Source organism: Atractosteus spatula, chromosome 27 (assembly GCF_055471065.1).
Source record: "Atractosteus spatula isolate fAtrSpa1 chromosome 27, fAtrSpa1.hap1, whole genome shotgun sequence".
NCBI classification, from domain to species: Eukaryota; Metazoa; Chordata; class Actinopteri; order Semionotiformes; family Lepisosteidae; genus Atractosteus; species Atractosteus spatula.
This window is the reverse complement of record NC_142732.1, coordinates 13,231,935-13,254,213: the sequence shown is the minus strand read 5'-3', so window position 1 is coordinate 13,254,213 and position 22,279 is coordinate 13,231,935. Positions and strand designations below refer to the sequence as shown.

At 44.9% G+C, this 22,279-nt stretch overlaps 1 non-coding gene across 1 annotated transcript; it reads left to right on the top strand.

Annotated features, from left to right (window-relative positions):
* Window positions 1-21,548: 21,548 nt before the first annotated feature.
* On the top strand, window positions 21,549-21,690 carry LOC148814451 (U4 spliceosomal RNA). Its single transcript, XR_016086151.1, has one exon. It is a non-coding gene; the product is annotated as a U4 spliceosomal RNA (small nuclear RNA).
* The last annotated feature ends 589 nt before the right edge of the window (window positions 21,691-22,279 follow it).

Genomic DNA, 22,279 nt, shown 5'->3' with positions numbered 1-22,279 from the left:
CCAGGGTATGCAAAAATTGCACAGCCATTGTCTGACATGGCACACGCCTCAGGCTGGAATATGACCGACAGACTGACTTGGACTGAAGAAGGGGAAAACGCTTTTGTTGAACTCAAGACTGCTCTTATGTCTGCCCCTGCGTTGGGCATTCCTGACATGACTAAGGGGTTCACTTTATGTGTTGACGAGAAGTCTGGTTTCTACAGTGCTGTCCTTTTACAAGAACACTGAGACCGTCTTAAACCAGTTGCTTATTATTCTCAGCGACTTACCTCTGTAGCCAGAGGCCTTCCAGCCTGCCTACGTGCTGTAGTGGCAGCAGCTGCAGCCGTCATGGCTTCTGTCTCCCTGGTTTGTTATCGTCCTCTTAAACTCTTAGTTCCACATGCTGTGGCCTCTATCCTCCTTCAAAGTAAAACGTCACATTTTTCTTCTGCATCTACTCTTCACTACCATCATGTCCTTTTATCTTTGCCGCATGTTACTGTTGAGCGATGCACAGTGTTAAACCCTGCAACCTTGCTACCTACTCAGGACAAGGAGGAGCCACATAATTGCCTGGCGGCCATCACCTCTCAGGTAACCCCCAGGCAAGATCTCTTTTTTTCTCCCATCCCTAACTCTGAGTTGCTCTTCTAAGTTGATGGGTCAGCTCACAAAGACCCGACCACCGGATTGAGTCATGTGGGGAATGCAGTGGTTTCTGACCACTCCACTGTTGAGGCCGCTCGCCTCCCTTCGCATTTATCTGCCCAGACAGCCGAACTTTTTGCTTTATCAAGGGCTTGCGTCCTGGCAACCCGAAAATCAGTTACTATTTACACTGATAGTAGATACGCTTTTGGGGTTGTGCATGACTTCAGTACTCTCTGGAAAAACAGGAGGTTTCTCACATCACAAGGCACGTCGATCCAACACTCCCTCTTGGTAAGCAACTTGCTTGAGGCTATTTTGTTGCCCAGCTCCGTTGCTGTGTGCAAGTGCGCAGCACACACCCGTTCGCCTGATGAGGTCTCAAGAGGCAACTCCAGGGCCGATGTTGCAGCAAAGGCAGCTGCGGCATCCCTTTCTTCCTCTGCACTTTTACTTCCCCTTCTCAGCTCAGAGTCCGAAATGGCCTCACTAGCTAACGTGCAGGCCCTGGCCACTCCGGCTGAAAAGGCAATCTGGAGAAGGTCTGGCTTGTTTTCTAATGGGGTCTGGCTAGGCCCGACGGGGAAACCAAGTCTTCCCCGACATTTTTTCCCCTACATTGCTAAAATGACACATGGATGAGACCATGTGTCAAAAGAAGGGATGGTAAGTATGGTGAGTATGCAATGGGACACGAGGGGATTCACAAATTTTGCAGAGAAATTTTGTAATAAATGTCTCATTTGTGCACAAAACAATGTAGGGCAAGGCACTAAAACTCAGGCCTCAGCGCCCCCCATCCCAGATGATCCGTTTGATCACATTATGATGGATTTTATTGAACTAACACCATGTAAGGGATACAAGTACTGCCTGGTGATTGTAGACATGTTTTCTAGATGGGTAGAAGTTTTTCCCTGTAAGCATTTTGATGCCAAAAGTGTGGCTAAGCATCTACTCCAGGATGTCATTCCCTGATGGGGAATCCCAGGGAAACTTAGTTCAGATAACGGTACCCACTTTGTGAACAGTGTCATTACCTTTCTGGCAGATCGCCTGGGCATTAATTTAAAACAATTGTTCGTACCACCCTCAAAGTGGTGGTGCAGTGGAACGAGTAAATGGGACCATAAAAAATAAACTGACCAAAATGATGGCTGAAACAGGAATAAATTGGATGACCTGCCTACCATTGGTGCTGATGTATTTAAGGGCTAGGCCACATTCCACCACGGGGCTCTCGCCACACAAGGTTCTTACTGGACGCCACATGAGAATAGGGCTCCCAGTAATGAAGGGGGAGGCCACAGACCTCACCCAGTTAGATGAGTGTTTGGTAGCATATTGCCGGAAAATGTCTAAACTTGTTAGTGATATTCATAAACAGGTTAAAGCTGCGCTGCCTGCACCAGGCCAGGACCTCTGCCACACACTCCATCCAGGAGACTGGATTCTGGTGAAAGACTTCAGGAGGAAGAAGTGGTGTTCACCCAGGGGGAGGGGACCTTACCAGGTGTTGCTGACCACTGCCACCGCTGTGAAGGTCGTGGAGAGGGTGCCCTGGATTCACGCATCCCACTGTAAAAAGGTCACGAGCGAACTGAGCGAAACACTGAAGTGATGTCTCCACTAGAATGGATGGGGATTTCCTGCTTGGGACTGCTGTGCACAGCCTTCTTCATTTTTATGTGGAAGCCTGTCACCACTCCGAATGAAGAAGAATCTAAACGCGAAGTCTCTTCGTGTAAAGACTGGCTGAATAAGGCTGATAATGAGGGGGATATTAATAATTTGTGGTATAAATCTGTGAATCATACTGCTAAATCACAGAAATTGAATGTATCTTGTTACGTATGCACTATAATGCCTCCTTCTACAGCCTCACCCATGCGACTTTTTCCCCAACCGGTTAGTAGTCCTATCTCTGAATGTATAAGTTTAGTGGCAGGATTTCCAAAGCCAAACCCAAAATATTTTCCCACCTTCACCATAATGTCTTTAAATTACTCCAAGGGTGTCCAAATTCCGATGACCCGACTGATATGAATAGGAATACTACAGTAGCATTAAGCTTTGTTTCACCCTCCGATCCAGGAGGACTTTCTTCTATTCGCTTCAATGTTGCCAGTAAAAGATCAGAATGCCCTCCTTTGTGGGATTACCTAAAAAATCATATTACCTGGACTAATTCTCCTGTTAAAATAGTAGTCTACCTGCCCTCGATGGTTTATCACTCTTATTGCTATGAAAATAATGGCCATGGCCTCTCATTAGGAAGAACAGGAGGCTGTAACACTACGGTTACGAGCCATACTTTATCCAACAGAACTATGGTTTTAAAGGATTGGTATTGGCAATGTGGTGCGAAAATTTATGATAGCCTTCCTCCCCAGTGGAGAGGAGTGTGTGCCCTAGTCACTTTACACCACTCCATTCTTGTGGTCCCAGTGAACTCTCATTTGATAAATTCAGTCAAGCCCCTTCAGAGGAAGCTAAGGGTCAAATGCGCTCTCAGTTGGGCTGACAGATATGGCCCGGATATGTCTAATATACCAAATAACTATAGACTATTTACTGCAGCTGAAATGATTTATTCCTCAGGACTGAGTATTCAGGCTATAGCTAATGCCCGGTGGTTACAAATTACTCGCTATGAAATGTACTCCTTTATTAATATCACGCTAGAAGGCTTAGACGCTATCAAACAAGAATTAAGGGGAGTCCGATTAATGACACTTCAGAACAGGTTCGTGCTAGACCTCCAAAATGCAGTCTCTGGAGGAGTCTGTGCTTTAATAGGAGACTCCTGTTGTACATATATTCCAGCTAATGACGATGATCACGGGAATCTTACACTCGCTATTCATCATTTGAAGCAACTAAAAGACAGGGTGAATAAAGAAAGAGGCATTAAAGATACACCCGCTTCCTTCTCCTGGTTAGAATCACTGTTTGGGCCATGGGGAATGTTTTTCTTTAAGTTACTAACACCGGTTATACTTGTCTTTCTCTTATTATGTTGCTGTATGACACGTATTATTCCAACGCTTCGCAATATGGTAATGAATATGTTTACGCATCAGTATATTTTGTTAAGAACACAAGAATCCGAAGCATGGGAACCTCCTGGGAATCCATATGAAGGATCTAGCTTTTAAACATTTTAAGAAAAAAAAGGAGGGAATTGAAATGGAAATCTAATGGGTAAATTGATTCTTAAAATGTTAAAGAACTTTAGAAAAATATATGACAATGATGTAACTGCTGTGCTGCGTGCAGGTTGTCAGAAGACAGTTTGTCAAGACAGGACATAACTCTCTAAATTACCAAATTAGCCAAGTGCAATTGCTAAACTTTGCAGAATATGTATTGGCGCTTCTTCTTTCGTTTCTATGTTGTAATCTTTCTTGTCCTAAGGAAAGGGGAAGTATTAGAAAAGGGACTAAGTGCTGTATTTTTCCACTGCATCCAACATCTTTATAAAAAACCTGTACTGCCACTGTACTGCAAGTGGAGTCTCTGATGCACTCTGCAGAGTGACAGCAGGGCTCCAAATATTGCAATATTGAAATAAAGTTCCAGATTTCACCTGACCAGGGTGGCCAAGAATGTGGCGCTGGGCGCCATGTGGCCTGAAGGATTTTGTGCGTAATGTAGCTCGGTTATTTGATGTTGGTCGGTCGCCATACGTTTCAGGTGGAGGTGATGTGGTGCCCTTGCCTGGCGTTGTGGTCGAAGAGAGTCCAACCCCTTCGCGGCAAGGGGAAAGTTAGGAATAGCATGTCGAACTTGATTTCAATGAACAGGAATACGTCATTACTACAATACTACTCAGATGTATGTCTGAGAAAAGCTGTATGTTGAATTTCTTCAATATCTCAGTTGGTAGATTGGAGGATTGTGGTGGGAATCCTTAGGTCACTGGTTCGAATCCGGCTCGAAGGAAGGCACAATTTGTGTCCTTCAATCAAAATGTAAAAATAGCAAATTGCATTCACTTAGATGTTGATCGAAAGCTCAATGAACGATGAAGCAGAGACTCCTGTTCTGAATTCTCCACTCCTTGGAGTGTCCTGTTTTCACCAAGATCAAACTAAATCAGTACGAGGGATTCTAACATATTCTAATGATTCAAAGACTTTGTAACTGCGTATTTATAACATATTCATGCCTGTGCTCTAAAAGAAGAAATATAACAAATATAACCTCTGTGGTGTCACTGGTAAAAACATCAACACTTTTGGTTGAAGATCCAGGTTTGCTTCTGGTTTTTCATGGCATCATCGCTTCAGCATCTCCAGTGTGTTTCTTTGAAAGATACTGTTTTTTCCAACTTCATTACCTACAGCTTTCTTTGAGCAAAGGTAGGTCGTTATAGAAAGAAAAGTTTTAATAAAATGTTATTTTTAAGGACTTTCTGAATTGAGTTTAATAAGTGTCAGTATGTTGTATTACTGTTATTTAGTATCAAATATTTATTTTTTATTATTAGGATTTGTGTACAGAAGGATGCGATGAAAAGAAAAACGTTCAGTTCCATACTGTTGGGTATAATACTCTTCCGTGTCAGAACACTATCGGAGTCTCTGCCCGCCCCATTAAGCTGAACTGACCCCTGAAACCTCACCCTATCACCTTTTGCCTTTCTTTTCCTTTTCACATCCCATGTAAGAATGTCACAGTAAGGTGAACCCTTTGGGTGAGGAATGTTCCTGCCTCGTGTACGACTACGCCACCTAGCAATACAAACGGGGTGCTAGGACCCCTCTACATAGCCACAGGTTCTGTTTATCTCCCAGAATCACCAATGCACACACAGACCAGCAACAAGCATTCATATTGCATAAGTGCCCTTTTATTTTCCAACTACATTCACATTCACTATCACCCAAAGATGCAACAAAAACAGCATTTCCAGCAAGAAAAAGGCCCTTCCTGGGGTCATCCAGGTCATCCAGAGAAATACACAATAGAAATCCTCTATTCCCCTCAGTTTGAATCGGCTAGCTGGGTCGGTTTCTTTGTTCCTTGTCTTCAGGTGTTAAAAGTCTCTGTACAGTACCTCTGTTCCAATGCCAATATCTACCGTGGTCGTCAGTAACTGAACCAATAGTTCCTTGCCTCCAGGTATTTGAAGTCTCTGCACAGTACCTCTGTAGTCTCGCGCTCTGCAGCTTCCCTTGTGCTGCCTGTGTCATCTCCAGGTTCCCTAAGGAATCGGTAGCCCCCTCTGTTCTGTCTCAGGTGTTTTTATCCCACTCCTTAGCCAATCCCTTTCAGAGGGTTTTCCACTGTCCCTGTTAGAATCGGGTTTGCCCAGTATTATTCCAGGAGGAAGCTTGTGTTGTTTGAGGGGTGTGGGAGTGCCAAGCTAGGTGTTGTGGGACCTTATCACTTCATTGTTCACTCTCTGGCTCTCCCTCTTCCTTCCTTGGTCTGGCTAAAACTGGCTCAGTGACTCCTCACACCTCCAAGTATCGATACCTAATTGCTTCCTGAACGACTTGGGTGTGACTGTTGTTACTGACTGTTCCAAGCTAATAATTCATTGGGACAACTGCAGTCGCCACCTGGCAACATTGACACCATCCTGGAAATCAACATAACCTAATCAATCCCAGCCTGCTACTGCCTCAGTGGCCCACATCCTGCGACAAGAACAATTCTAGTAGTTGGACATATGGCGGTATTGCAATTAATGCACAAAGTATATTATCAGTAGAAATGTAGAAATTTGATGTTGAACTACACTGCATCAGGCTGTATGTGTGAGAAAAGCTGTACCTTCCGCCCTTCGACTGGAGATTGTTATGATCGATATTGAACTATCTAAGAAAACCAAGCATAATCAGACACACAGGCAGATTTTCAAAAAGCATTTAGGAGTTGACAGGGTCAACTGTATCAGTGGTACAGCCCAGGCGTATTTAGACAACATGTCTATATATGTTAACATGTAACAGAAACCGTCGTTGAACTCTCTGTACACGCTTACGTCCACCAAGTCAGTCTGCAACTGCCAGTCCATATCAGGCACCAGCGTCCTGTTTCTATGAGCAAGCTAATCGTACAGCCATTCTAACACATGTCCGCGGCTTGTGCTCACACCCCGGGAACTTGCAGCCCTCACCAGACTCCCCACACTGCCGTAACTCTCCGATTCCTTAGGGGTATAATATAGCGCACTCAAACCCACTGCAGTCATGATCGCCAATTGATGCCAATACGCACTTTTATACATATATTTATAAAAGAGTTTGACGAAAGCTGTTGCTTCCCACTACTATCATTTTACATGGCCATAACTTTATTGAACAAATGGTTTAAATGATCAAGGTCATTGATGGAAAAAGTATGTGAACCCTTATATTTAGGAGCTAGTGGAACCTCCTTTATTGGCAATAACGTCAACCAAATGCTTTCTGGAGCCTTTTTTTGTCAAAAATGACAAAATATAAAACCCATTCAATGATACAGAAATGTTATAACAGTCTTAAGAAAATACATCCATCCTCAAATTCAACACAATAAACAGAAAACCACAAAACAATATTAAACATTTGTACTACAACTTCTTCTTCCTCATTCAGAATACTTCACTAATTCTTTCCCACTCTATTCACTATTGTCCATGCATACAGCCCTTGCTTTCAGAGCAATATCTGAATCAAAGTCCAAAGCGGTAAGAAAGCTGAATTACGCAAAACTCATAAGGCACTGGGCATCACTGTAAGCCATCATGTTCTACTTGCATGGTCCTACTAGAAGAATATCACCTGTTAGTCTTTGTTGCGTGTAAGAAAACCGGTTCAGGGACGCCAAATATGTAACGTTTCATAGCCGTTCAGGGACGCCAAATATGTAATCATAGCCGGCCAAAATGTAAATGTAGTGGCTCTCTGAAGGCACCAGTTCTGTAGGGTTTGGGCATTTACTGAGACAATTATTAATTGTAGCAGTAAATCACAAAGTTGATTCTTTTGATGGCTTTAGAATCCAACCATGCGACATAACTCAAACAACGCACACACACAGGTACTAATACACGAGGATACATTTATTAATACATAAAATATGCATATAAACCTAACAGATCTTATCGAGAGGGTTATCAGAATACAAAAGGTATAGATTCAATCAGTTACGAAGTGTTACACATATCAAGAGGACATACGTTCAGTATATCATTCATTAAGACCGTTTCGTACATGAACTTGGTTATAACTTCTACATTAGATACTCAAAACAAGTACATAACTCTTAGGAATTAAATTGATATCAACTGGTTGGGATAACAATTGAATTCTCGAGCTGTAATGCAGTGAAGTTGAATACTCATCCAATTTCTGGGGATTCATATCTCCTGCAGGCACAAAGAATCAGCTGCAGGCTTGTTGCTGTCCAATCCGCGCTCTCTGGCTCCGTGCCAGGCTGTGCTGTGCGGCTTGCGACGGTGCGCTGCTGATGTTCACTGACCGGCTAGTTAGTGTTGGCTTTAACTAGCAAAGTTTGTGCACAGGAGAAAAGATGACTGTGAGTCCCAGCAAGTCAGGAAGAGGACCGGTTCGTTCCTGATGAAGAGCTAGTTCTGAATAGTGATTCAGCTGTCCACAGTTCTGACCTGTTCACGAGGCCTGCTGCTGGTTACTCTCTGGCAACCTCCACTCTAGACTCTTAGAACAAAGGAAAGTTCTGGCACTCGGACACACTGGCCGTTCCGTGGTTGTCCGGGCTGAGTCTCAGGATGGACAGGAGGCGCGCTGCGAGAATGTCCTGCCCTTGGGAGCCTTCTGCTCCTGGGCTGTCCTGCCCTGGAATTCTCCTTTGAATTCCCTTTAGAACAGTCCACAGAATCCTCTCCAGAATCTTACTGAAACTTATTGAATCTCCCGAATCTTGTTGAATCTCTCAGGCTCTCTGTGTTGCCTGTTTTTACCTGGAGGAACTTCAGCTCGCTGATTGGCTGAAAGTTCCATGGGCATCAGAGTCCCACGTGGGTTACTCGGCCCTACCAGTCCCTGATTGGTTGATCAAGGTGAGATATGAGTCACTTACTCCTGACACTTAGTAATGCAGTCCAGATGTCCAACTGGCCCTCCCTAGACAGATAGGCGCCAATGGATGACCATTGATCATGATAGCCAGGCTTAGCTAAGTGCATCCCCCTTTGGGAGCTGTCCTGAGAAACCTTAAATCACCCTGCACTAATGGTCTCTCTGTGGCTGCACCACAGAGATGAACAGAGAAATGGGGCCTCATTTGGGAAGCTCAGAAACACTTAATTCTGCCTTATTATTAAGCCTCGCCGCTACATGCGCATCAAGCAAAGTACCTGAACTTGACTCTGGAATGGTAAAACTGTACAATAAATGGATGAAAGCGGAAATCATGAGCAGAATTTCACACTTAAGTTGAAAAATTAATCGATTTTAAGAAGAAGAGACAGGTATGTTTTGTGACTCACAATGATCCTCTTCTCGATCCAAAAAAGATTCATATTATGGTGCCCTCGCCTGGCGGTGGAAGGGAAGGCCTGCCAGACTGCTGGATGTCCCCAGTGACCAGCACTACAGCTACTTGGCGTTGGCATCGGCCCTCCTGACGTGTTTCGGCAGAGGAGAGGAGGTGTACAGATTGCTGCGGACAAAGCTGGCCCAACAACTGCACCTATCGGGAAAGCCCCTGGTGCCGGTTGCTGCAGACCTGGCCTACTTAACCGCCAGGTTACCCAAACCCTCTCAGAAGTGGCTCACCAGGAGATAGCACTCCAGGTGTTCCTCCGGGCCTTGGCGCTGACAGAGTTGTAGCACCATGTGATGCTGGTTGCGCTGGTCTCCTTGGAGCAGGGTTTTGTGCTGGATGAGCAAGCCGATGCTGTGTTTGAGAAGGGCGCTCCTTGCCGGGCAGTGGAGGCCACATCAGAGGAATCGGGAGAGGAGGAGGAGATGACCAGTGTGGCAACACCAGCGGAGCAGCGACAGCTGGTCACCTGCTACCTTCCACCTGCTAGGGAGAACTTCACCCAGGAGTGCCAGGCACCAGAGCCCCAGGGCTGCTGGAAGCCATTGGGAAACGGGATTGGGACAACCTTAAGGGTGGCAGGCCACTCTTGAATCATGCTACCCTGCTCCGGAGAGCCCAGAGGAGTGCTACACCCCACCTGCCACAGTGGGCAGGCACTGTCAGGCCCTGGTCAACACCGGCTCGACCATCACCCTGCTCCAGACCCCCAGGATGGGTGACCACCAGCCTGCACCTGAGGACGGTGATGGGACAGTGCGCAGACTGTGCAGTTTTGGGCCACAAGGGTGAAACACCCCTTTTATCTCGCCCCAATCCGTGAGGACTACATCCTGGGGTTGGACTGGGTGCAGCAGGTGAGTGGCTGCCTAGACTTGAGCCGGCGGGAGTCGGTGGGTCAGGAGGAATGGATCCGTCTCGCAGGGGGGCGGGGTGGAGGGTGTCCGGGGCATGCAGGCTGACTGGAGCGGGAAGGGTGGGTGGCTTCCGGGCCACCCAGGCGGGCGGTTGGCAGGGTGGCTGCTGGGGGGAGCGCGGGGGCCAAGCACAGGGAGGAGACAAGGCATGCTGTAGGGGAGTTGCTGTGGCGTAGCAGTGAGGGCCTCACCCAAGACCAGCAGCGGTCTCTCCTCACCGAAAACAAAATTTTATTAGCTGCAAGGGATGAGGACTGCATCCGCACTGCTCTCGCACAGCACAAAATTGACACCGGGGATGCACGGCCTATTCGCATTCCACCCCAGCGGATGGTCCACGTTAAGCGGGAGTGATCGAGCCCTCCGTGTGCCCGTGGTCCTCTCCAGTTGTCCGGATCTGGAAGACAGACGGCTTGTGGAGGTTTTGTCTACTACAAAAAGCTGAACGAGGTAACCCGGAAGGAGTCCTATCCGCTTCTGCGGAAAGATGATGCCCTGGACTATGTTTCAGGGTCAACCTGGTTCAGCTTGCTCGACCTCTGCTGTGGCAACTGGCAGGTTCCACTCGCTCCCGAGACTAGCCCAAAGACGGCTTTCTTCATCGGCCAGGGGCTCTGGCAATTCACGGTCATGCTGTTTGGACTGTGTATTGCCCCGGCGACGTTTGAGTGGTTGATAGAGCGAGTGCTGGCATCAGTCCCCCGGAGCAAGTGTGTTGTGTATTTAAATGACCTACTCGTGCATGCCCGGGGTTTCGAGCAGGCTCTGGCGAACCTTCGATTAGTGTTGGGCTGCATTCGGCGGGCCGGGTTGAAGCTCAACCCCAGGAAATGTGAACTCGTGAGATGGGTGGTTACTTTCCTGGGGCATGTGGTCAGCCTGCAAAGGGTGGCCACAGACCCGGTGAAGGTCCCTGCGGTGCACGACTGACTGATGCCCTGCACTGTGGCAGAGCTCCGTAGGTTCCTGGGGTTGGCGTCTTACTACTGGAGGTTTGTTTGGGACTTCGCCAGCCTCACCGCTCCGCTGCACTACCTCATGGAGAAGGGGTGCCATTTCATGTGGGACGTGGAGTGTGAGGAGGCCTTCTGGGGTTTTCGGGAGGCGCTAGTGGGGGATCCTGTCCTGGCCTTCCAGGATCCGACGCTGCCCTATGTGCTCGATACTGACGCTAGTGACACGGGAGTGGGAGCAGTACTAGCACAGGAGGGTCCGGACGGGGAAAGAGTTGTCGCGTATTTTAGCCAGACACTCAGCAAGGCCATGAGAAATTATTGTGTCACTTGGAGGGAGTTGCTGGCTGTGGTCTGCGGTCTGCCATTTCAAGCCCTACCTGTTCGGGACTCATCCCTCATGTGTCCCTCACCTGCCTGCTGAATTTCAAGGAGCAAGAGGGCCAAATGGCTAGGTTGATTGAGTTTTTGCAGGAGTACGACTTCAAGGTTGTGCACCATACGGGGTCTCACCACTGAAATGCAGAGGCTCTCTTGCAGCACCCCTCCGAGGCAGCGGACTGGCGGTACTGTGCCTAGCGGGAGCAGCATAAGGAGGCCAGGCCACGTCCTTGAGCGGTGTTCGGTGTCGCGGCAGCAGGAGGAGCTCTGCTTGTGCTCCACTGGAAGGCAGTGGGGACCCAGCCCACGCAGGAGGAGCTCGCCCCTCACTCCAAGACTGTGAAGGCTCGCTGTGCTCTGTGGGAAGCCTTGGAGGTGAGGGATGGGGTGCTGTGCTGGGGGTGGCGGGTACCCTCCAGCGGTGAGGTCAGGTGTGCAGTCTGTGTGGCCCAGAAGGGCCCTCCCGAGCTCATCCGGGCGCCCCTCCATCAGCACTAGGTGGGGGCGCCCATGGAGTGAGTTGGGGTGGACACACTGGGCCCATTTCCATGCACCAAGGTGGGCAACTGCTACGTCCTGGTGACAGTGGATTATTTTACGAAGTGGCACGAGGCTTACGCCCTCCTGGATCAGAGCACGATCACTGTGGCCGAGGCCCTGTTGGATGGAATGTTCGCCAAGCTGGGGGTGTCGGAGGAGCTCCACAGTGACCAGGGGTGGAACTTCGAGTCCCAGGTGTTCACGGGGGTGTGCCAGCACCTGGGGATTAAGAAAACGAGGACCACCCCACTGCACCCCCAGAGCCACGGGTTGGTGGAGCTTTTCAATTGGATGCTCTCCACTCAACTGGCCACCTTGGTCTCGCAGCACCAGCAGGACTGAAACCGCCACTTACCCCTCGCAGTCTGGGCGTACTGGACTGCTGTGCAGGAGTCCACTGGGTGCACCCCGGCCTCACTCATACTGGGCCAGGAGCTACGTACTCCAGTGGATCTGGCATTTGATTCACCACTGGGAGGAGAGCCAGCCAGGCCAGATTACAAGTGGGACCTGCGAATACACACTTCAGCTGAACACTACATTGTCTTGTATGTGTGAGAAAATCTGCATGTTTGTTCCTTGGATAGATCAGTTGGTAGAGCAGAGGACTGTAGCGGAAAGAGGTGGGGATCTTTAGGTTTAGGTTTTTAATTTGAGGCTTTTTATATATCGTGTATGCCTCAGCTAGGAGTATATGACCACAATCTGCATAGTGTACAAAGTAAATTATTTTCACAGTATGTAATTTATTTACACATCTTTGCATACAGGGGTTTTTCTGAGGAGTTCCTGACCCACCTGCCTGAAAATAAATAGTAAAATTTTGATCGTTTGAATGCCTGTAGATTTTCTATTTTTATCTTCTTATTAAGGAAGCCAATTTCCTTGACATCCCCCCCCCCCAACTTTATATTTCCTAGTCCTTATAATACCTTACATACAACAGTCACCGTTTCCTTACTAACTGCATGCATTAAAATTGTCTGTAAGTGCACATCAGCACGTAGTAGGGGGCACGCTAAACCAGCCATTGTGTCAAAGCACTATCTATCCCAATAGAGGAAGCGCAGTGCAGAGCTAAATGCTCTTGCAGAATCCAGCAGTGATGATCAAAATGAAAGTTTTCATGAAGATGACACTAAGAATGAAGATGTGGAACAATCATCTGGTGATATGGGTGCTAGTGTCAATGATGACATTATACATCAGAGCTCAAATGTCTATGGGTACACTAAAGATGTTCTTTCTTCTGAAGAAGAAATCTTGAACAAGGAGCAGATTTTTGACTCTGATGAATCCGAGGTAACTAACCCCAGTCCTGAATCTATTGACCTTGTAGATTAGGCACAGACTGACCCAGCAGGGCCAAATCTATTTACTGAACTTGTAGCTTGGTCAGCTAAGCATGGTTGTAAAAGAGAGTGTTTCAATGATTTATTGGAGATATTGCGACATCAGGGGCACAAGCTTCCAAAGGACTCTCTTACAAACACCTAAGAAAGAGCAAGTCAGTGATAAATTTAGTGGCCAGTACATTTACTTTGGATTAAGGTTACTACAACTTTGGAACTTTGTTTTCTAAGGCTGAGCAAGTACTGCATAAAAGTGCAGTTAATACGTGAACATGTGTTTGTTACATTGAATGGTCGTGTGTAATGTGTATGTCTGATTAGTTGATTAATGAAGATCTAGTAGTAAAAATAGCGTCCATATTATTTCCAGATAAACCAACTTTGGAGAGTACCGAAGAGTGCCAGAGAGTGTGAAATTATTGATTATTGATTTTTTAATTTCATTTTTACATGAAATTTTTACTTTGATCAAGTACACAAAATATCTATCCACAAAATATAATTTATAGATACTTATGTACTAACCCCTGAATTTGCAAGGTGTAAAACTGCAAAATTGTCTTTTAAAATATGACTACAGTCCTACATTTGATCCTAAACATCTGAGTAAATAAACGTTGAGTGGGAACTCACTTGAAAAATATTTAAGCTCAGTGATAATTTGGTTTTCAGACTGATTTTCATGACAAATGAACTGATGATAGAATTCAAGAAAAGAGGGGCCTGGGAGACACAAATCTTTGTATAGTAATTAAAGGTACTCTTATTCTATATTGTACTTTCAAACTTTAGGTACTGTTTAATTAGGACAGACTTCATTACTCAATTACTATAATGCAAGTCAAATTTTATACATTGACTAACCTTTGATCTTAGTAAATCTTAATGGTTCTTTTTTTAGATTATGTTCAAGAAGAGATTAGTCATCATTTCTTTTAGTATTAATTAACTAAAATTTTCTCCTAGCTGCAGTGCTGAAGTCCCACCCAACAGCAACAGAAAAAGAAATAAAGGAGCACATAATGCATTATTTGAAGAATGTGTATGCAAGGCAGGGGGCCAGGAAGTCTGGACACTGAAAATAAGTTGCTGTTAGGACAATTAGACAGGGCTTTGCAAATGGTGGACAGTAAAAATCTTCTTAACTTCACATTGCAATAATATTTTCTCAGAAATACAGAAGTTGTACATTTTAAAACTTACATTTGGATCGAAATGTGGTTTTAAGTTTGATATTAAACTCTCATTCAATTAGCGTGTGGCTTGTCATTGTCGATATCAATTACAGTTAGCGTGTTCATGTAATTAGCAATTAGAGTTCAAATCAGCAATGTAACTATTATTTTTAATATTTATCAACAAAGGGTACTCAAATCACATTCTATTTGGACTAAATTGTGCAATTTACCATATACGTGAACCCACAATTGCATCTTTAATATGGTAAATAGCCCTTGCTCTGTCATTAGAGTTTGTAGTTTTGATGCAGGTATAGCAATTATTGAACACTAGTTGCTTTTGATGATTGACCATGTGTTTGTCATTACTATATGTATATATTTTGCCATGTTACTAGAATTTGTAGCTGAAGTTTAAGATTAGTTGGGTTTTTTTGATGATGATGATTGGCCATATGTTAATTACAATATTTTTGCTATGTCAGTTTTTAGATGGAAAAAAATATAAAATTGTTCAGTACAACATGTCAAGTTGAGTAATAGCTGAAGGCTACGTAATGAAACTTTTTTATGATTGGCCATATATTTGAAACGTTTCATGAGTACTTCTGTTATTAGTTACTTCTAGTATTAGACCTTGCAAGTGTATTGTGCTGAGTGGTATGTGAAAAATGTTTCTGGTATCATTTAAACTACATATTTTCCAGGTGCAAATGATTGTATATTTTCAGAATACATTGCTAAACCAAATGATTGGCATGATTTACTAGTTTCTGCACCTATAAAACCAATCTTTGATGTATAATAGACCTCTAACCATATATGTATAATAGTCCTCTAAAGTTATCTATATAATAGAACTCCAACCATATATGTGTAATGGACATATAATCATAGATGTATAACTGACGTATAACAATATACGTATATTTGAATTTCGATATAGACGTAGTACGGACCACATTTATACATCTAAGGTATGTGTTTAATAGAAGTACATTCTACATCTTTTGCCCACTGGGGATGTAGGTATAAATCCAGCCATTCAAAATGAGTGAGGTATGCTGCATTAAAAGGCGGTGGACGTAGCACAACATACCGCATGTTTTTTTAAATAGGATAATAGTATTCTGAAGCCCCTTTGTAAAACCACCAAGTGGAGCTAATAAAGCTTAATGTTTCATGTACAGCATTTGAGCCGTCGCCAGAAAATGGTCGGTTTCAAATCCCAGTTACTGCTGAGGGACAATCTTTTTCCAATTAAGAATTTATGTTGTATACTGTTTAGACTTTTAATAATTTTAAACTGTGTATTATAGCATGTTAAACATTAAACATTAAAAAGTCAGTGTATTTTATAAAAGCCAGATTGCTCATTTGGTCAAAAGTACACAACCTCTCTCGGCTAGCGGTTGCCCAGTGAAACCGGCACATTCTCACAAGGGCTGAAGGTTTTCCAAGGCTTGTCTCATAAATCAGATCCCCTTCAGGTGATCTTTATTAAATGACCAATTATTCCAATCTTTACTCAATTACTCAATTAAAGCTGGAGCCCAGCATCAATGGCGCTTTGTCATTGATTTTTTCATCTCCTTTTAGTTTTAGGTCTGCACTTTTTTCTCCTCCATTCTGTTTTATTTTTCCACCATCCTGTCTGTTCTTGCCTGCTCTCCAGTTCCTTGTGCAGATGCCTCAGAAGCCTGTCCAGGTGGTCGTCTCCCTCTGGATCCCAAAACCTGTCTGCACCCCCTCTGTGGTTCTTGACGGCAGGATTCCACTCCAAAGTCAAATACCCCTTCTCCCTCGGTGCTCGGCAACAGAACCCTGTTCCAAGCCAGAGATACCCAAGCATCCTCCTTTTCTTCCTGGGAGGTTGGCACATGATGCCACTACATAGCCGAAGACGCTGACCACCAATCTCTTGCTGCTGAGGCAGTCTGCTCAGGCTCCGGTCCAGTTCACTCCAGTTCCAGGATTCACTCATCACCGCAGCAGCTTCCGCCATCCAGGACCGCAGACCTCTCCCCGTCCAGCCCTGCAGCTCTGCTCCAACTCTGACTGCTCTGTGTCTCCTGGCCTCTGCTCCTGGGAATACCGGACTTTTCCCAGCTGGTCTTCTTCTCCGGCGGTTCCTTTCCACATCCAGGTCCCCATGATGTCTGTGCCACCAAGGGGGTGGGCCTTTCCCCACGGCCCAGTCTTCTTCCACTTGTTCTTTTCTCTGGCCTCTTTCTGGCCACCCTTCCAGCTCCTCTCTGCGGAGCATTCTTCTCTGGTTCAGGGCTCTTTTCTTTTCCAACCTTGCCTGCCTCTTGGGCTGTCTGGGTTCTGTTCTTTCTTTTTTGCCCTCAGTCTCCTTCCAGTGTCCCAGCCGATCCTCCTGTTGCATCCTGGGGAGACAGGCATCCTTGTCCATTCTGTCTGGAGAGCATTTCCTTGTTCGCCTGGGCTCTGACTGGGACTGCTCCCTGCAGCTGTGCTGACTCAGGGCTCTGAGAGCTGAGAGGGATCTCAGGACAGGTCCTTGCCTCCTGTCCTTCGCAGATGTCTCCAACAGTGGGTCCAGAGGAGACCTCCAGGGATGTGCAGCTTGAATAACAAGCTCAGTGAGAGAGAGCCCTCATCTCAGTAAAGCCCCTGGGGCAAAGCACAGCTGCACCCTGAGGAGACTCCCTTTCCTGTACTGCACATAGGCCTGTTGGTTTTGCTGGGGGTTTGAGAAGGGATGTGAGAACAGATTTTGAGAACCAAAGGGCGGAGCTGCAGTAAAACTGTAGTATAGAAGTTATGAACCTCTGTTATAAAGCATTGTTGTGTGAACAATTTACTGCTGATAATAACCTTATTTTCTATTTAACCTTATTTTCTATTTAATAGTCTTCCTTTATTTGAGACTTGGCAAAATAGGAGCATGACCCAATCCATTTATTTTTTCATTAAAATGTTATTGGAAGTGCAGTATCAGACAAATACTCTGCCTGTAAATCATTCAGGAGCAAGTGTGTTTAATTGCATTATAAAGCTACATGATAGGTATGCAGCTGATGGGTTTTGTACTCCTGTAATGCAATCAAACTGAACTTTGGCAGATAAATGGAAAAGGAAACTCATCTTGAGTAAATATGAGAGTCCATTAAATACATACAGTGTACCCCAAAAACGGCAGTTTGTGAAGTCTAGTTAGAGGGATTTTAATTATAAATTTGGATAATTTCATATAAAAATGTAGCACTTGTTTTTTATTGAGAAAGGAGGATCATACAAGGGCTGTGATCATGTCATCGTTCTCACTTTGACTTCAGTGTCTGCATTTTGTGGCTGAAGAAAATACAATGAAAGACAAAGCACATCCTGCAAACCTCAAGCAGACATTAAGAATCTTGAAAAGAAAACCTCAATCAGAGCCACAGCAGAGCTGAACAGAGCAGACGAGCCAGCTGTGGAGCTCAGACACTCAAGAAATTCAAGAGATTCTACTCCTCCTGTCACACATAACACTATACAACAAGAGGAAAATAACAGTAATTCTACAGTAAAAAACACACTGTTAATACATATACAACTGAGTTTCAAATTATTTTAGAGTAAACAGGGGTTAAACCCACATTTTTGCTTTGAAAGTACTCAGTTTTAAAGACTGAACCACTGGTTGATAATATTTATAGGCAAAAAGGTAAACATGTTTAGATGTTCATGAGTAACTGCTTGCAATTTAAATAAAAAAAACATTTGAAGTGTATCTTTCCATAATGATAATATACAGTGGTGTGAAAAAGTGTTTGCCCCCTTCCTGATTTCTTATTTTTTTGCATGTTTGTCACACTGAAATGTTTCAGATCATCAAACAAATTGAGATATTAGACAAAGATAACACAAGTAAACACAAAATGCAGTTTTTAAATGAAGGTTTTTTATTATTAAGGGAAAAAAAAATCCAAACCTACATGGCCCTATGTGAAAAAGTGATTGCCCCCTAAACCTAATAACTGGTTGGGCCACCCTTAGCAGCAACAACTGCAATCAAGCGTTTGCGATAACTGCCAATGAGTCTTTTACAGCGCTGTGGAGGAATTTTGGCCCACTCATCTTTGCAGAAGTGTTGTAATTCACCCACATTAGAGGGTTTTCGAGCCTTAACCGCTTTTTTAAGGTCATGCCACAACATCTCAATCGGATTCAGGTCAGGACTTTGACTAGGCCACTCCAAAGTCTTCATTTTGTTTTTCTTAAGCCATTCAGAGGTGAACTTGCTGGTGTGTTTTGGATCATTGTCCTGCCGCAGAACCCAAGTGCGCTTCAGCTTGAGGTCACGAACAGATGGCCGGACATTCTCCTTCAGGATTTTTTGGTAGACAGCAGAATTCATGGTTCCATTTACCACAGGAAGTCTTCCAGGTCCTGAAGCAGCAAAACAGCCCCAGACCATCACACTACCACCACCATGTTTTACTGTTGGTATGATGTCCCTTTTCTGAAATGCTGTGTTACTTTTACGCCAGATGTAATGGGACACACGCCTTCCAAAAAGTTCAACTTTTGTCTCGTCAGTCCACTGAGTATTTTCCCAAAAGTCTTGGGGATCATCAAGATGTTTTCTGGCAAAACTGAGACGAGCCTTTATGTTCTTTTTGCCCAGCAGTGGTTTTCGTCTTGGAACTCTGCCATGCAGGCCATTTTTGCCCAGTCTCTTTCTTATGGTGGAGTCACGAACACTGACCTTAACTGAGGCAAGTGAAGCCTGCAGTTCTTTGGATGTTGTTGTGGGGTTTTTTGTGACCTCTTGGATGAGTCGTCGCTGCGCTCTTGGGGTAATTTTGGTCGGCCAGCCACTCCTGGGAAGGTTCACCACTGTTCCATGTTTTCGCCATTTGTGGATAATGGCTCTCACTGTGGATCGCTGGAGTCCCAAAGCTTTAGAAATGGCTTTATAACCTTTTCCATACTGATAAATCTCAATTACTCTGTTTCTCATTTGTTCCTGAATTTGTTTGGATCGCAGCATGATGTCTAGCTTTTGAGGATCTTTTGGTCTACTTCACTTTGTCAGGCAGGTCCTATTTAAGTGATTTCTTGATTGAGAACAGGTGTGGCAGTAATCAGGCCTGGGTGTGGCTAGAGAAATTGAACTCAGCTTTCCAAAGATGTGATAAACCACAGTTGATTAATGTTTTAACAGGGGAGGCAATCACTTTTTCACACAGGGCCATGTAGGTTTGGATTTCTTTTCCCTTAATAATAAAAACCTTCATTTAAAAACTGCATTTTGTGTTTACTTGTGTTATCTTTGTCTAATATTTCAATTTGTTTGATGATCTGAAACATTTCAGATCAAACATGCATAAAAATAAGAAATCAGGAAGGGGGCAAACACTTTTTCACAACACTGTACAAAGTTGAATGTCTTTACACGATCTGCTGAAGTTTTCAGTGGGCGGGCTTTGTCAAATGGCTTGGAAAAACGCACTGTGTTTCGGCTCGGGAAACATCCTGCATGTTTTCTGTGTGTATAGCTGTCTTCTAACACATACAGAATTCATTCGAAATCATTGATTTCTTCAATTAACAGGGGGCCCTTTTTGAACCTGCGAGAAGCAGTCTTTCAATGTAACAGATTTACTCCGGGGAAAGGCAGCATGACATTGAGAGTTGCTCAAGCTTTCAGCACCCGGATCGGACTGCGTGTAAGCAGACATCGCTCAGAATCCCCTGTAAGATTCTTGTAGCGGCGCCCGGCTTTTGTCTGTCAAACGTTAGGTTGGGCTTCTTCATGCTGCATCGTCGGCATGAGTGGAGCTTTTTAAACGTCTGTACTTACTGCGCCCCATAAGAAATGATTTGTCCTCGTTCAAAAGAAATTGTGCAATGTCCTGCAGCGTTCGCAAAGCAAGCCTTTGACAGTTTGAAAAGAGGAATTTATTCTGCTTCCTGTGCTTGCAGTAGTTTCAAAGTTGAACGTCTTTACACGATCTGCTGCAGTTTTCAGTGGGCGGGCTTTGTCAAATGGCTTGGAAAAACGCACTGTGTTTCGGCTCGGGAAACATCCTGCATGTTTTCTTTGTGTATAGCTGTCTTTTAACACATACAGAATTCATGCGAAATCATTGATTTCTCCAATTAACAGGGGGCCCTTTTTGAACCTGCGAGAAGCAGTCTTTCAATGTAACAGATTTACTCCGGGGAAAGGCAGCATGACATTCAGAGTTGCTCAAGCTTTCAGCACCCGTATCGGACTGCGTGTATGCAGACAACGCTCAGAATCCCCTGTGAGATTATCCCCCAATTCTGTTTTGCAGCCTCTTTCAAAAGGCTTTGCTAGTCACATTCCTAGGCTCATGACAGCATTTAAAAACATTTACCACTGCGTTGGCCGGGAATCGAACCCAGGTCAACTGCTTGGAAGGCAGCTCTGCTCACCACTATACCACCAACTCACCGCTCACTGCAGGACACCACCAGAGCATGCTCACGATATCGGACGCTGTCTCCGGGACGTGCTGATTCCACACATTGTGAATAAATCATGATATTGTTAGTTACTGTAGCTAGACGTTCAAATGAGTTTCATGGCCAGATGGACTGTTTCCTCCAGCGGTATAGTATTGCAGTGAGACAGCACGATGCCTGCAAGACTATGTCACGCTAAACGCCACAGATTGTGTTTGTCCGTTCGTGTCAGTCGTCCTGCAGCTATGGGGAGTGGGACACAAACATGCTGCAATGCTTTCAGGACGTTAGGATTTGTTTGTGCAACATCCGAGAAGAGTACTTGTGGCTTGAATGTGAACTGTACGTGCCCGCCCCCTTTCCTCTGTAGTGCATGAGTTCCTCCCGGCATGCCCTTCGTCATTGTTCTGTCATCTTGTATTTAAAGGGTTGTATTTCTGCTGCTGAAAATAAGCAACGGTTTTCTCACAACGCCCTTTGTTCCCGACGGAGACCTTGTCTGTCATGAAATTCTTCAAAACCTCAAGCTATAAGAAGAAGACGACAAATATGAAGCGTTACAGCAACGACATGCCATGAGACGATTGATAACGATTTCCATAGGATCTCCGCGGTTGCCTGACAACTGTCAGCTTTGCGCAGTGGCAGCATCGTAGCCTGTGAGGTTTAGCCGAGGCGCGATTATTGCTAGTTGAAAACTTTTCCCAATACCCCGCTTCTGCCGGTTTGCAATACAATCGGCGAAAGCAATTTTTGACAGTCTTGTCAGAGACTGAGCAAGGTGTTTAAAGACAGATTTTGTCATGGTGACATCATAGTAGAAAGAAACGAGCTTGTTTCTTCTCAACAGAAACGCTCTTTAGCTTTTTCAGTGTTATGCAGGGAATAGCGTCTGTCGAGATCACTTTTGAGTCAGCGCGAAACGCCGTGTGCTGTCAGTTTGATTTCATATTGCTCGTAGCGACGCCCGGCTTTTGGCTGTCAAACGTTAGGTTGCGCTTCTTCATGCTACATCGTCGGCATGAGTGGAGCTTTTTAAACGTCTGTTCTAACTGCACCCCGTAAGAAATCATTTGTCCCCGTTCAAAAGAGATTGTGCGATGTCCTGCAGCGTTCGCAAAGCAAACCTATGACAGTTTGAAAAGCGGAATTTATTCTGCTTCCTGTGCTTGCAGTAATTACAAAGTTGAACGTCTTTACACGATCTGCTGCAGTTTTCAGTGGGCGGGCTTTGTCAAACGGCTTGCAAAAACGCACTGTGTTTCGGCTCGGGAAACATCAAGCATTTTTTCTGTATGTATAGCTGTCTTTTAACGCATACAGAATTCATTCGAAATCATTGATTTCTCCAATTAACAGGG